Source organism: Callospermophilus lateralis, unplaced genomic scaffold (genome assembly GCF_048772815.1).
Source record: "Callospermophilus lateralis isolate mCalLat2 unplaced genomic scaffold, mCalLat2.hap1 Scaffold_183, whole genome shotgun sequence".
NCBI lineage: Eukaryota > Metazoa > Chordata > Mammalia > Rodentia > Sciuridae > Callospermophilus > Callospermophilus lateralis.
The window spans coordinates 426332-440491 of NW_027512861.1; the positions used below are offsets into that span (position 1 = coordinate 426332).

Below are 14160 nucleotides of genomic sequence, written 5' to 3' on the forward strand. Positions count from 1 at the left end.
AACCCACCAGGAACCCCAGGAAACAAATGTCTTTTTTGTCTCTAAATTCCCACCATGCACTAAGGCACCAGAACTATTCCTAACCCCCCTCCAAGGAAACAGCAACCTGCAGGAAAGGCCAAGGAGGCCTCTGGGAGCTCCGTGCTGCCTGAAGGGCACACAGGGCAGGGCTGAAGGTCTGCGGGGTCCGCGTCACACAGCCTCACTATAGAGTACAGGCAAAGCCCCCTGGGGAAAGAGAAGGCCATCAGAGCCAAGTTCCAGCATGACCAGCTGTGGCAGCTAGTGTAGCTGCCAGGGAGGCCAGGAGGACAGTAAGGGATCACCTTTTCCATCTAGGGACACCGCCGGCTTCCTCAAGGATGTCGGCATTCTATTGTTTGCTGGGGTAGAGGGACCTGTCCCCGGCCCCACTGCGAGGATGATGTGGAGAGACTCCTTGGTCGCCCTGGCTGGGATCCTGGCCACATAGTGCACTTGGCTGTGTGCTGTCCCTGCATGTGGGCTGAGGGTGGGGGGCCTGTTCCTTGGAGTAACTGTCCACATCAGCATTGCAGTCACTGCACCCAAGAGGGCCACTGGGTTCTGAAGGAGAGATGGGCCAGGTCAGAGCCACCCCCACAGAACAGGCCACCCACCTGCACCCAAGTGGGGGTCCTGCCCCCAGCCTGCAAACGCCCCCTCCCAAAAGACCTTCACAGAAAAGGCTGGGCACATGCCACACCGTTAGTGGAGATGGGGGTCCTTCTTGCTCACATGCCCCAGATTAAGCTAATCTTGTACTTAGTGACTGTAGTCACGCTACTGTGATCAGAGGGAAAAAAAAGAAAAAAGAAAAACCCCAACAATTAGGTACCATGCAGGGTTAAGAGTTTTCTGAACTATTAGAAATTTAACCTCAAAACAGCCCTGGTGAACAGATACTAAAACCCCCTATGTTGCTTATTATTCTGGAAAATTCTTGCTCAGGTTTACTGTACCATAAATAGTAACTAAGAGACACACTCCTCTAGAATTAAAAGGGCACCAGGCAAGAGCTTCCTGTTTATATACTAAATACCCAATTTAGAGAGTGCTAGATGGAAATGTAGGCATCTCCCCTCTTCATTTAGTGAGTGGGTCAACCCAGATCTTGATTTCAAAAAGACACTACTTTTCCTGGTGGAAGCATCACCTGCCCATCGTAGGTGGACCAGGTGTCCCAGTGGCTTTTTCTGACACTTTCCAGGGCTCTTTACTGTATCTAACACAGAGCTTGGGCTGCCTCTGCATGATGCTGTGGATGTAACCTTTGGGAAGAGGCCCGCATCTCTCAGACACACACCTGCAACAGACTCCCCAGGTTAGAAACTGCAGAGGAGGTCTCAGTGAGTTTGAGGAGCAGGACGGGTGGGGCTGCTGCTGTAGTCTCTCTATCAGTGTGAGTTACTACTGTGCCACCACGAAGCTGGCAATGGGCCTGTTTTCTAGTACCATTTTCCCAGCAAGCACTCTTTGAGCATCTGCAGCCATGTTAGAGGACCAGCTCTCTCAGGCCCGGCCTTCAGCTCAGCAAGCGCTCACAATCTCCCACCAACTGAAACAGCGCCCCATGCAGAGAGCTTTCCCTGTGAGTATGGAATACAGAGCAGGTCTTGGCACTGCCGCTGCACTCGCATCCCTTGGTACCTTCATGGTGCCAGAGCCCCCACACAGATCCCAAAATCCAGGGATGCTCAAGTCCCTTGTATATAACAACACACCATTTGCACATAAGCTGAATACACTGTCCCATGTAAGTCACCCTAGATTAAGCATTGTGACTAGTAGAATGTAACTTTGTGTGCACAGCTATTGGACTGTGTTTTGGGGGAATAATGACAAGGAAAAGAAGGCTGCATGTGCATCACCTTCTCCGCCCTGGATATTTCTAGTGTGTAGAGAATCAAACCCACAGATACCAAGGGCCAACTGTGGAAGCAGGGCTTGGTTTCAGGGCCTGGGGTTTCCCTTCAGCTGTTTCTGACAGTGATCCTAACTTATCGAACTGGGAGGCTTACTGCTAAGCCCAGATGGTGACCTTCTGGAGAGACAGGATGTTGAAACCTCTGCAGAGCTTGCACAGACCAGGACTGAGCTGAACAACAGAGGCCTGGGTCAGCAGCTGCCTCGTTCACCTGATGCTCCCTCCTACCTAACGCCAGACACCTGAATAGGGAGCTAGAGGCCATCTCCACCTAGGGAGGATAGTCACCTAGATAGAGCTCCATCTCACTGTGTCAGAGGCCTTACTGTTGCTCTCGATATGCTTGTTGGCCCAATGGCCACCCTCAGTCCTGATTGAGGTTTCTCACCAGTCAGAAAGGGTCCCCTGAGAAGAGAAGGTACCCTGAGAAGGTAGCTTGGAACATCTGGTGGCATAATAGTTTCATCTTCAAGGAGATAAGACAATGAAATATTCAGGATTGCGGTGACAACAGATGCAGATGCGCATTCACTGTCAGGCCCCGAACAGGATCCCCTGGCAACAGCCATCGAGGCTGCGCAGAGACCAGGAGTTGGTGCAGGTAGGAGGCCCTCCCAGACCCGAGCTGAACCTGAGCCCAGGTCAAAAGCATGTGAGACCACAAAAGACGGGGAAGAGTGACAGGAAGGGAGACAGAACTAATAAATCCACAGCACTGTGATGCTTCAGGGACAATCCACCTCCGTTTATGAGGAGGACATCAGCAGGAAGTTCTTTTTTTTTTTTTTACTTGTCAATAGACCTTTAGTTTATCTATTTATATGCTATGCTGAGGATCAAACCCAGTGCCTCACTCATGCCAGGCAAGTGTACTACCACTGAGCCCCAGCCCTAGCCCCAAGGCAGCTCCATTTCTGGATCTGCCCTGACTTCATGAACCCAGTGTCCGCAAGACCAAGGGTTCAGTTCTCCAGAACCACATTCCCAGAGGTCCTGGTGTTCCCAGAGCATGAGAGCTCTTGAAGAGTGTGGACCTGGCTTCTCCTGCCCTGGAAATGAATGGCCACCGTGCTCACCTGTGTTGGTGACACTGTACTCCTCGCTCTTCTTCCTGGTTTGGTAGATGATGCACACCCACACCAGCGACATAAGAACAATGCTGCACACCACGGTAATGGTGAAGATGCCATGATGGTCCTTCCTGCAGCCAGGCGTGGGCAAGATGCTCAGCTGGCTGTGAGCGGGCTCCGTGCCCAGGGTGTTGGACATCTCGCAGGTGTACTGGCCCGCGTCCTCCACCACCACGTTCTGGACCACCAGCAGCTGGTTGTCGGAGGTGAAGTGGTGCCTGTTGGTGAGGCTCAGGAGGCAGTTCCCCTTGAGCCAGGTGATGCGGGGGGAGGGGCTGCCAGTCACTGCACTGGAGGGCCACCATCTCCCCCACAGACACCACGAGGTCTTCCAAGGGTACCACCAAGGACGGGGTCTCTGCAAGAGATCAAGAGACAGCACACTCACTCTGGGGCCTCAGTGCTGTGGTCTGCTTGGTTCTCTAGACATGGCATAATCCCACCTGAGGGCTTCCATCAGCGTGGCAAGCTTTTCAGAAGATGGCTGATCTCTGGTCATAAAGGTTCCTGTTCCCAAACTGTGCTGTGTCCCTGTTCTTGACTAAGACCACACCCCTCCTGCATGCTCGTTGGTCACCAGTTGCTCAAGGTTCTGGCACTGCACTGGCCTTTAGGGGCCGGCTCTGCCCTCTTCTGCTCTCCTGCCCAGGACCCCATCGCTTGGTCACTCCCACAGTGAATGCCATACAAGATGCGCAGGTTCTTGAGTCCCTTGAAGGCACCTTTGGTGATGTGGCTGATGGAGTTGTGGCTGAGGCACAGGATGCTCAAACTGCCCAGCTTGGCCAGGCTCTCCTTGTCCAGCCACGTGAGGTTGTTGAAGGACAGAATCCAGGGAAGGTGGAGGGGCACAGGCCATTATCAGGCTTCACAGACTTGCTTACAACAACCCATGGGATCTCCGTGGGCAGGGAGCATATCACAGTGGATGTGCAGCTAGGTCATCCACCTGGCCTAACAACAGGGATGGCTGTGCAGGTCCCAGTGTGGTTAAACTGTGGGGATGGCACAAGGTCATGCAATACAAAACCTCCCTGCTGGTGTCCAGGCTGGTCCTGATTCAGACTTTTCTTGGCAGAGGCCCGACACCCTGGATAGGCCCCTTGTGGGTCAGATGCTGCCACTCCATGCACTGGACAGCAGAGGGCACCATGCATCCCCGCCTGGGACAACCACTGCAGGGCCTCAGCCTCAGGCTGGAGGCTCTGGCCTGAGTGTCACCTACCCTCCCTGTGAGCAGGACAGGACACACCCCAAATCATCCATTTAGCCTGCATGTGAGACTCCAACCCTCCTCCCAGACACCCTTGCATTTTTGACACAACCCTGGCGCTGGTCACTTGGCATACGGGTCACCTCTGGTTGAAAAATGGGAAGTTTGGGCTGGGTCAGGAAGAACAAAAATAGTATCAGTGAAGATTAATGGGTTTTTAAAGGGGGCAGCAGGCAGCCTTCTTTCCCTGCTGGAGAAATAAGTCATGGTTTCTGTCAGTCACAAGACCTGGCAGGAGACCAAAATTATATCCTCACCTGCAATTAAGGAATTTGGCTTAGGGGAGGGGCGGGAAAGCAACCCTCAGCCTGCCTCTGAGGTGACCTGAGAACGGGGCAAGGCATACTGCAGTGACCCCCGGTCCCTCTAAAGGGCACAGCAGACAGCGGTCCACAGCCAGAAAGGGGAGCAGGGAGCTCAAAGCCCCATCAAGGCTCTGGAGCACAGCTTCTCCCAGGAGGTCACACACCCTCTGCTGAGTCACAGGATGGTGGCTCCTCACCCTAGGAACTAGACAGGCTCAGGACTGTGGGACTCAACCTGCCCTGCTTCCCCAGGGCTCCTGGACTAGGACAACAGAGAACCACGTGTCCCTGGAGTTACCTCATGCGGTCCTCACCTGAGCAAAGAGTGTGCCATCCGATACCACAAGAGGGAGGAAGCAGCACCCTAAAGCACCAGGAGGGCGAATCTAACACCCCAAGTCCAAGGCCAGTGAGCGGGAGGGAGAGGCAGGCTGTTGCATGGCACACGCTCTGACCACTGACCCACAGAGACTGAAACGCCAGGTCAGCAGAGGGATGCTTGTGGGCCCGAGATGCAAGGGACACACAACTGGAGGGACCGGCTAAGGACTCGGGCTGCAAGCGCAGCATGAAGTTCCAGGTCCCTGTGAGTGTGCCTGGCACCCATAATGCTTGCTCACATTAAGTGACGATTTTTCTAGGCCAAGCCTATGAAAAGTGGGAAAGGAGAAAACCCTCCCAAACTCTCCTGAAAAATAAGGAAACCCAACCGGACTAAACTAGAGCATTATGAAACTGAAAATTTCCACCTAACGAGGACCTGTTCCCCCAACACAAGCAGAGATCTAGAAACGGGTGCAGACACGGGAACATGGCCATGTTCTCTGACCTTTGGCTATGCAGCTCCGGCTGTGCATGCAGGACAGAGAGGGGACCCAGGTTCCCTCTCCAGGGGTCACCACTGTGGCTCTCAGCTTGGGCAACAGTGAGCTCAGGTGCCCTCAGGCCCAGCCTGGGTGTCCTGCCTGGGGATCTTCCAAAGGAATGGAGGGTGGGGGGACACTGTGAGCCTCCATGCACATCCACCTCCTCCACCAGGCACGACAGGTAAAGGGAAGAGCCAGGTCCCTGGGGAAGCTGACTGAGGTGCAAGCGCTGAGGACACACAGATTCTTCCAGTCAGCGGGTCGCCATTGCTCTGTTCATGATCCCAGTGTGGTTCAAACACACTGTTTCTCTCCCTCTCTCTCTCTCTCTCTCTCACTGGGGCTTGAACCCAGGGGTGCTCTACCACTGAGCAACATTGCCAGCTTTTTTTTTTTTTAAATAGGTCCCACTAATTTGCTGAGGCTGGCCTCAAACTTGTGATACTCCTGCCTTGGCCTCCCAGGTCACTGGCATTACAGGTGTGCCACACCATGGCCCAGAGGCCTAAGGTACCATCACTCTGCAAGAAGCTACAGTGAGAAGGGTTCTTTAGGTTGCCCTTCCCAGACAGAGCCCTTGACTTCAGGAGCTTTTTCCACACCCAAGAAATCCCTGGGGACAGAGGCTCTTCATGGGGACCGACAGGCTACACATCTGTTATTTCAAAAATAGGAGGTATGAAGGGCCTGGAGCTCAAAGACCTGACATTCCTGCTTTGGGCCTGGCTGGCCTGGACATCTATCCTTCTTTCTGCCAGAACAGGGCCACCGGCCTGCCTGCCTCTGAGCTGCCTTTGCCCCCGAGGCCTACACCCCTTCTTAGTCCACTGCTCTCTGCCATCGCAGTGGATGCGTGAGATGGAGTTGTGGCCAAGGTGCAGCTGGTGCAGGGCCGTGAGGCCAAAGAGGGAGCCGCTGTTCACTTCCACCAGGCTGTTGTGCTCGAGGTGTCTGCAATGACAGTGCCCGGAGTCAAAGGGGTCCGACCTTTACCCAATACCCGGAGTGTGCCTGGTCAACGCTCCGATCAGACACGGTGGTCACACTGAGGGTGTAAGAGCACATGGGAAGCATGGAGACCCCCTGGTGTGCATACACATGGCGGAGAGAAGACAGGCAGACCCCAGTGGAGGGTCTCCAGGCCAAGACATACTCAGAAAGTTTGGAAGGGCAGGGGATGTTAGCCATAAGTCACTTTTAGCTAAGTCAAAGTGAACCAGGCAGATGAGTGGGCAGAGGAGCTCTCAGCAAGGGCAAAGCCAGGAGAGGAACAGAGAGAGACGGGGAAAAGGGAGGCAGCCCTTATCCTCATCCACCTGAAAAAATCCACTGTGCCAGGAGACATGGCATTAGCTCTGGGGTCCAATGACTGTATGATTTTTGTTTTTCTGGTACCCAGGATTGAACCCAGGAGTGCTTAACCACTGAGCCCCAGCCCCAGCCCTACTTATATTTTTTATTTAGAGACTGGGTCTCACTGAGCTGCTTAGGGCTTTGCTAAGTTGCTGAGGCTGGCTTTGAACTCACGATCCTCCTGCCTCAGCCTCCTGAGATGCTGGAATTACAGGTGTGTGCCACTACTCCCAGCTCCATGACTATAAGATTTAAATCTTGATTTTGCTATTTTGATGGCTTAATGAGTCTGAACACCTGCGAAATGGAAATATCCAGAAGAATCCACCTCATGGTGCTGTATGGAGAGGGAATAGAGAATGTACCTCGGGGTTGTGGGCAGTGTGAGGATCTGGCTCCCAACATGCTCATTAAGTATGCACCATAGGTCCCTGACTTACAGTATTCCAACTTGTGATGTCCACACTCTATGAAGGTGTGAGACTAACACACATTCTGCAGAAACTCCGCTTTGAATTCCGAATCTAGATCTTTCCTAACTGGTACAATCCTTTCTCAATGCTGGGAGTGGCAGAGAGATGGCTCCCCCTCACCCCTGTAGTACCCAGAGGAAACAACTGACACTCTACCATGTGTTGTGCTACAAGCTAGAATGCCCTGGGGACTAGGAATTAAGTGTATTTTCAACTTATGACATCCTCAGCTCACAGTGGGCATCTCAGGATATGACCCCACTGAATGAAGAGCATTCATGTGCCATTTCCTCACTTCTCAGAATCCTCACCAATGACAGCTCTGCCTAGACACCTGGTTTCTCTCATGGAAGTTACCGATGCACATTTTGCTCTTTTTTTGGTACCAGGGATTGGACTCAGGGGTGCTTAACCACTGAGCCACACCCCCACCCTTTTTTATATTTGATTTAGAGACAAGGTCTCGCTGAGCTGCTTAGGATCTTGATAAGTTGCTGAGGCTGGCCTCAAACTTGCAATCCTCCTGCCTCAGCCTTCTGAGCCACTGGGATTACAGGCACACACCACCATGACCGGCCCTAATTTGTATAAATTCGTTCCACATAAAAATGAAATGGTAGAGCCTCACACTGTTTTCTTCTGAAAATTCTCTTAATCCTCAGACCATCATCAACTTAGAACTTCAGATTCTAAATGACAGACTTGAGGAAGGAAGAGTGTTCTGGAATATGCACGACAGAGCTCCAGCCCAGCTGAAGTGGCAAAGGAGGAGAAGCCACTAGCATCCTGGTCATGCAAAGCAGAGATGCTTCTGCACAGTACACTGTGGGTCCCTGAAGAGAAGAATCCCACAGGGTCAGAGCCTCCCTGTGCACATTACACACACACACACACACCCCTGCCGAGTTTCCCAGCCAGCGAGCCAGCGGGTATCTAATGCAAAAACATTTGCAGTCAGGGCATCTGATGGGATCTCCATATATGGGGCAAGCGCAGCTGGGGACCCCCCATGAAGCACACACATTCAGCTGCTGGCTCTAGTACTAGAGAGCCTTGGGAGACTGAAAGGACTCTGGGTGGCCTGGAGGGGCAGGGAAAGACACATGGAGCTAATGGGAAAGCCCTGGTTTCCCCCAACTATTTCTGGAGCATCTCGTGACCCAACCTCCTCAGCATCATGGAGACACTCTCCGCAGACAGCCCAGGATCCACACCCCACTGAGCCTCAACAACTGTTCTCGTCAATTTAAACCAAATTTCCACTACTGGCTTGTTTTCTTGACATTTATTCTTCCAATAATAAAAAGAAGTCAAAAATCAATCAATTAATCAATCAATCAAGAGCCAAGCATGGTAGCACAGGGTTATAATCCCAGTGGCGTGGGAGGATTGTGAGTTCAGAGCCAGCCTCAGCAACTCAGCAAGGCCCTAAGCAACTCAATGAGACTCTGTCTCTAAATAAAATACAAAATACAGCTGGGGAGGTAGCTCAGTGGTTGAGTGCCCCTGAGTTCAATCCCCGGTACCAAAAAAAAAAAAAAAAAAAAAAAAGCGAGAGACCATCATAAATCAACCACCTCGTAAGATTTAGGAGATAAAAATTGCCATCTCCTGCTTACCGCCTTTAGCCATGCTAACTTCCTGCCAAATTCAAGAAATGTCGAGGATGCCATCAAGCCTGAGGTACTTATTTTACGGGTACCTTTAAAAACAACACTAAAACCTCTGAGATAAATAAACAGAATGAATGCAGCCTAAGCACTAGCCATGCCAGCTAACCAGCAGGATTCCTCATGTCATCGAGGAGGACACTAGCATAAACCTGCACGTCCATACTCAGTGGACCTCATCCCTGCAAGATGAGGTGGCCCACCGGCCCCAGACCCAGCTCCAATCTGCTTTTACTAGGTGTTGTCATAGGGGCATTAATTACAGTTCATGCAGAACTTTACTGGGGGCAAGGTGGGGGGGGTAGGGGTTGCATTTGGTGCTAGGTCCTTGGGGAAGTTTGGCCCCCATAAAAATTGGGCTATAACCTTAATTAAAGTGCTGGTTTCTGTACTCACAGTTGTGTCAGCCTGGGTAACTTGAATGCTTTTATAGGAAGCTGAGTGATCCTGTTTTTGCTCAGGCAAAGAGTTAGCAGCGACCGTGATAGGCCATCGAATGCTCCTGACTCCAGGGATCCAATGCGATTGCTGGCCAGGTTGCTGGAAGGAGTCAGGAGAGAAAATGTCACAGCTGTAGGAGGCCTTCCTCATTCTTTTACAGACACCAGACCCATCTGGATCCAAGCTGGGAAAACACGCTAAGACACACCCAGAGGGACAGGTTTCCTGAGGAGATGTCTGTTATGAGGAGGCTTCAGAGCCTGCCCTGACTCCCAGATGGGGAAGCACTGCAGGTGGCAAGACTGTCCAAGGTCAACCTCAACTCAGCCCAGAGCACACAGCACCTGTGGCTAGTGGGCCCAAGAGGGCGGGAGTGACCGTCAGACACCTCCACCCCCAGCCCTCCTGCAAACCTGCCAACCTCAGGCCACACCTGGCCCGCCACCCAAGGCCCACAAGAAAAGCCCTACACAAAGCACAAAGTCAGCTCAGAGGCCAGGTCAGATTCCATTCCATGATTTGGGGAAACAGTCTTTAATCCTGAAGTGGGTCTCATTTTTGGACTTACATAATAAGTAGGTACAAGCCAATTCCTTTAAATGATTTTAAATACCCGAAAGAAACCCTCTAGAAAAATATGTGATAAGTGAAAATTACTTTCTATTTCACAGAAAGATTCTCCTCCATCTAAAATAATCCTGTGACCTTGTGGAAACAGTCCTGGGTTAAACACTTAAAGCACAATTCTTTACCAAATTCACCAGTACATTACTGCTTTGAGAGCATTCAATTCAACATCTACTATGTTCTCTAGATGTATATTCTTACACTGGTTTAAGCCATTTGCAGAAAATCAACATAAACCCTTAAGAACGTTTGAACTGACATGCAACTTTAAGACATGTGAGTTTTAAATTGACAGATGTTTACATCTTTCATAATGGAAATTATCAGAATATACTCTGAAAGTTAAGTGATTCTTCCACAGAGCAAATTTAACTTGACCTCCTAAATGGTACAGATTTGACACACCATTTAGAAGGCTAAAAGAAATACTGATTTACTTCTTCTCTAAAGCAATACTGTTCAACAAAATTATAATGCAAGTTACACATGTAATTTTGAATTTTCTAATAACTATGCTAAAATGATAAAAATACAATTTTTAAAACATTTACTAAACATGTCAAATATCATTTCAACATGTAATAAATATCTTTAAAATATTTATTCTTTTACAAATTGTACTAAGTTTTCAAAATCCAGTATGCATTTTACACTTACAGCATATCACATTTTCAACTAACCACAACATCCTGGTCCATAGTCAGAATGTGGCTAGTGGCTACACTATTGAGCAGTATACTTTTTAAGTAATATTTTGAGATCTGACATACCACTCTGTTTATAATTAGTTCACATTCATGTCTCCTTTTTAAACTGAAATGGCTGCGACTACAAATATAAGCAAAACTATTAATTCACTGGATAAATCAGGATCAGATCCCCCTTATCTGGGGATCTGGTTAACACACACAAGGTAGTAAATGGATTATTCCTTATTATGTCTCAGGTAGACTTCAGAGATGGTGCTGATCAACAAGAGCAAACACAATTTGTAGCCAAAACACAGGTTAAACACCAAAACATTTTTATATCAAATCATAACACTGCCTTAATTATAGCATCCCTTCCCCTCTCATTCTTGAGCACATACTTCTATGCAATTTATTTATAATATTGCTCTCTAAATTTGATAAATTTTGTCAACCCTACAGTCACCATTCAAAAATAAACAGAACACTATATAAGACACAAATGAAAAAAATCAACCAGCTACTTTTAATACAATTTGTCAACAATTTGTTAAAATCTGAGTTCCACTGACTTTGATTCTTCTCACAATTTCAATTAATTTACTGCTAAGAAATTTCCCAAGTCATTAGGATATTTGCTTAAAATGTAAACAATTCCAACAATGTGCTTTCTAGAAAATAACAACTACAACCATAGCTTAGCACATAAAATTTGTCCTTTAGGCAAGTTATTGAATAAATCCAACAGATACAACTATACTCCTGTTTTACATTTTGTAACACCATATTCAACAATTTCTAAATTTGGAAAATCAATTCAGATTGCACACAAGCACTAACTTTAAAACTTAAAACCTTACAGGTTTCTACAAAATACTTGTGAATAAATATATTCCACAGAAAAACAACAGAAAAATCAACACCACTCAAACAAATCTCAGCAAGAAGCACAAGATCACTATATTCATAAGTACAGAATATATGATACATGCTAAGAGTATTTTTCTCCTAATTTAATTTAATTCACCTAGGCAATTTTTGTTTAAAGCACTTGCAAAGCTTTAAGGAAGCAAACATAGCTAGCTAGCCTCTTCTGCTGCACATACATACAAGGATAATACATTCATCTCCTGATATTATTCCACCATTTAGAAATCAAAACAACAAAATTTGATTCTTACCTGAAGTTAGGAGAGGATTAAGGGTTATTTCAGCTAGATCCTTCTGAATTCTGTTAGTGAAATGGGAACAGACAAAAAGGATTTGAGACAGTCTATAGAATAAGCAGAAAATCAGAATGCCCTCTACCATCATGCAGGTAAATGCAAGGCTGGTTTTGCCTTCAGTAATGCTAACATGGCTGCTTCCTCTTTGTTCTCAGAGGCATAACCCAAACTCCTTAACAGAAAATTGCAGCTTTTTTCTCATTTGCTACTGTAAATAGGTAAGTCACTTACACCTGATTTGAGAAAGTCCTCCACTACTACTAAACAAAAGGATATAAAATCTATTTTAAAACTCTTTTTACCAAAGAAATTCTCTTTTCAAGCTTATATGCAAATGAGACAAAACGGAAGGAGGAAAAGCACTAGAATATTTTTGACAATGACTTCAATCCATATTTATTGTGGTAAAAATTAGAAAGCTATTGCAAAAGCACATTAATAGTTTTATCAATATTTATCTGTTTAAAAAAAGTTTAAAATTTACAAATACCTTTACCAATGAAAAACTTCCAAGGACTATTTTAGCAATCTTACTTAACCATTTATTTTCTCTGATCTTAGGTTCAGCACATAAATTTAAATTTCATACTCTTGGAGGAAAGAGGGCCTTGAGGTAAGGGGAAAAAGAGCATTTCTCTGATTTTCTTGAAATTTACAATGTTTTCAAAAGTTGTTTAATGTTCTCTCCACAAGATTACAACACACTGAGAAGAATTTTAAATTATTTCAAAGACTGCTGCTATTCAATATAATATTCTCAAGTTCATTAGTGTTTGATTAATGGTGCAATGAAGGTGAAAATATATAGAAAAATAAGAACATGAATCACTATAAAATGCAATAATTGATCAGTTTTTATATTCTTTCTTTTAGTTGTGATCAATGAAAAACAACAAAACATCAATATTAAGTAATGCTATAGGTGTATTTTATGTTTGATACAAGAGTTCTACTCAATACAACCACTATCACTGATGGAGTCCCATTGATGGATTTTTTTGCCATCATAGAAAATAAAAGTCAGCAGGAAACAAATAATCTTTCACTTACAACCAACAAAATGTTTTTTCCTGCTGTTGATTTTCACTACTATGTCAAGAACATCCACGAGTTTTAAAGATGTGCAAAGTTTTAACAGCAAAGTGACACCTGAGATTGTTAATGGCTATTTTTCAGTTTTATTTGTTCTCACAAGAACAAGGAGGGATAACTATAACTACAAAAAAATTATACTTATTACTTATTATGCAGGATTTAAAGACTTGTTTGTAAAACTAAGCAAATTTAAAATCTGCTTTCAAAAAATGCCAAGGCCTGACATTCAACATTTTTTAGCAAATATAAACTTTTTTGATCATTTCCTTTCATGAAAAGTGACACATTTCCTTTTATGAACCTGCCACCACAGATGCCTGGACTGACACCCAGGTGGACACGTGCTAATTTCACTCAAGAGTATAACTCACAAAAGGAAACATCCCCAATGTACCATCTAATTCAGTTTCACACATTTTCCTTGCCAACTCCTTAAACTGTCAGGATGAGAATTCAGTCTCTAGGACTCTTACTGAAATTACCAAAGTACAGAATAAGTTTGCTTAGAAGCATAATTTTAGTGAGGACGTTTTCATGCTCCCTAAAGGATGACAATTCATTCAAGTACAAATAAAATTGGTCATGAAGTATTTCTGGAGTATTGTTCTTGATGTAAAAATAAAAGCATCCAATTGCTTGGAAGACAACCTGACAATGTTACCTTTTAGCACTAGTGGATAACTTAGCAGTGGTTTTGCTACAGAGTGTGGTGCTCTTCACCACAGAAGAAGGCAGAAGGTTCTTTCTTCATGATCTTCAGGCTCTGGAACAGCAGGGTCTTGCTGGTCCAAATCTGAACTACCACTGCTGGTACTAGGGCTGTCATCATCATCAGACATTTGCTTATCACTGGCCATCTTCATGAAGTTATCACTTGGAAAACTTTTCTAAAGAGAAAAGGGAAGAAATGTTAATCTAAGAAATCAATCAACAGCTTTTCCTTATCTTAATATCATTCCCAAATTGTATCTTTATAAAAAAGGCTTCAAAAGTGCTCGAATTTATGAAAATGTTACTGGGGATAGGATGAGTTTTACAATGCCAGTTCTCAGGGATTGTCCGAAATC

General features: G+C 46.4%; 1 pseudogene; it reads right to left on the minus strand.

Moving 5' to 3' along the window:
• Positions 1 to 282: 282 nt before the first annotated feature.
• Positions 283 to 13950, minus strand: LOC143387994 (leucine-rich repeats and immunoglobulin-like domains protein 1; annotated as a pseudogene).
• Between the last annotated feature and the right edge of the window lie 210 nt (positions 13951 to 14160).